This window comes from Citrus sinensis, chromosome 3, assembly GCF_022201045.2.
Source record: "Citrus sinensis cultivar Valencia sweet orange chromosome 3, DVS_A1.0, whole genome shotgun sequence".
Lineage (NCBI taxonomy): Eukaryota > Viridiplantae > Streptophyta > Magnoliopsida > Sapindales > Rutaceae > Citrus > Citrus sinensis.
This window is the reverse complement of record NC_068558.1, coordinates 24363224-24365825: the sequence shown is the minus strand read 5'-3', so window position 1 is coordinate 24365825 and position 2602 is coordinate 24363224. Positions and strand designations below refer to the sequence as shown.

The window sequence follows — 2602 nt, the reverse complement described above, 5'->3', positions numbered from 1 at the left end:
ATTATTTTGGCCCTCTACTATGACCCAATTCAGTTATTATGGCCCTTCTTATGGCCCGAACTCAAGATGTCATTCAAGTAGTTCTCATGATATTAGAGATTTCCTCATAACATTTAAGATTCTCTCATGTTCTTCGAGATTTTCTCATGTCATATTACAAGGGATGGTAAAAAAACCTAACATACTATAATTATTTCAGTTTACACTATTCACTAGTAAACTCGTGAATACTATAAACTGGAAAGCTCCTGTTATAGCCATATTTTTACCAAACCTGAGGTTAAGAACCCAAGGACATGTCCAAATCTAAATAAAACAATACAAGTCCTAATTCTCGTCCAAGTCAAGTCCTATAAAATAAGAGATAAGTTTTCTTAATTAAATTCTACTTCTGATAATCTCTCTTATATAAAGAGGTTACTACTCAAAGCACTTTTAAAAAAACTCTGAATAATGACATAAATTTTATGACTTATCTTGTTATGTCACTAGTTTATCAAGAAAATATGATAGATTCATGACATATATACATATATCATGAATTGATGATATATTCGTGACTTAAAATTTAAAGACATAAATAGATGATAGATATAAGTCATGTTTTTGTAATATGGACTTATATAGTTTTTGAAATGGTACCGTTTAATTAGCTGTAATATTTTTTTATTAAATGTTTAAATTATTCTTTAAAGAATGGCTAAGACAATGAACCTAAAACATATCAACAAACAAAATTTACTAACTCTCTCTCTCTCTCTCACGGATCCCTCTCTCTCAAACACTGCATAGCCCCTCCAAGAGGCAATCCTAGCTGCCTCGATTCCGGCCACCTCACCAGCAATAGAGGGTACCAATGGAACCTCCAACAGCCGCCGGTCATTACCCAGCCATCATTGTCGTCGAAATGGCAAAAGGCCATAGTAAGAAGCCCGAAAGGTCGCGGTAATTGCCGCCTCTAATCGACGGCGATTTTGTCAGATTTCTGAGACGCCGTCGTCTGGGTTTTGCCCCTCACGACACCCTCTTCAAAACTCGATCAGAAATCGTCATAAAAAACAACCAAATCGCCATCGATCAACCATTAAAATTTCACGGCTATCGAAGCTCAATCCGGTGCCGTGGCTATGCGTTGGAGCACACCGCCGCCGCCATTGGATTCAATGTAGTATGAAGCTTCTATCTCGACCTTCCCAGTCACCATTGTATGAATTCCGGTCATCATTGGTCTATGACGCCATTTTGGTAATTTTATAATTCGAACCTTCATCATTTTTCAATATTTCTTAGTACTCAATTTGATTGATATATTTCAATATCTTATCATTATAATAGGGGAATTATGATGGGTGATGATCAACTTTGACTATGTCTTTGGCTTTAACTTTTTATATTAATTTTTCTGTTTTAGTAGTCTCGTATATGGTTCTGTAACTATGATTTGAGTAAAGATTGAAGATTGGTTTTGGAATGATGCGTTATTGGCTTACTACAGTGCTAAAACTTTTTGTTTTTGGTTAGATTTTCTTTTTGTGACATTAATGCTTGGATCTTGGCAATATTAACTTAGAACTTAAGCTTTGTTTTGGTTGTATTGAGATATTTACTTAATGTGTTAAGTTTAATCTATACATTATTTAATTATTGTACTGAGACATTTATAGCATGATAAATGGGATTTTTTTTTTCAACTATTAAACCATTTATGGTTTTTTTCTAATACGGGTAAGATATATTGGATTGTTCTTTAACATTTTGAGTTGTGTATATTTGGAAGGATATACTCATAACATGCTATAAATTGATCATCTAATGTTATTAAGGATTGAGTTTGTAATGTGTAACATAGTATCCATAGCATTGAACATCAGCTTGCTTATATCTAGTTTTGTTGCATATGTGTACTTGCATTTTATGGCAGTATCAAACTGAGTTTGCTTTTGTGGCATTTGATGGCAGTTCGGTCTGTTCTTGGTGTTGATTTAAGATTGTTATTGTTGTGTTAATCAGGTGCTTGAATCAGCTAATTATGTTGCTGGTTTATGCATATGGTTGACTCAAGCGGTGTTGCTGGTTGCTTCAACTGGTTGGCTCAAGATTCTTCATTTAAGAATTGTAACTGTAATGCGTTAGGATGCAAATTAAGAATCAATGAAGTATTCATTTAACTATAATTGTTGTAGTTATTTTATTTCAAAACTAAACTACAATCTATGAAACTTGTGGATGGATTTGAGAATTATTATATATGAGTTATATATATAGATTTTTCTATTTATGTAATAATTTAAAGAAAATATTTCAATTCCCGCAAAAAAAAATTATAAACAAAACAATTATTTTATTTTATTTACCACCAAAATATATCTTAAAGAAATTTCAATTATTCTTGTTAGATTTAATTAAAATAATTTTAAGGAATTAATATTTAATTAAAATAATTAAATAATTTATTATTCCAATTAAAGATGTCATGTTATATGACAAACAACAGTCGTGAATAGGAAGTGTTTATGATAGATATTAATCATGCCTGAAATTTTTCATTAAAGTAACAATGACAGAATTGTGATAGATAATACGTCATGCATAACATAACATA

At 31.5% G+C, this 2602-nt stretch overlaps 1 long non-coding RNA gene across 1 annotated transcript; it reads left to right on the top strand.

The window, feature by feature from the left end:
* The first annotated feature begins 713 nt into the window (after positions 1 to 713).
* On the top strand, positions 714 to 2242 carry LOC127900925 (uncharacterized). Its single transcript, XR_008052829.1, has 2 exons — positions 714 to 1245; positions 2011 to 2242. It is a non-coding gene; the product is annotated as an uncharacterized LOC127900925 (long non-coding RNA).
* The last annotated feature ends 360 nt before the right edge of the window (positions 2243 to 2602 follow it).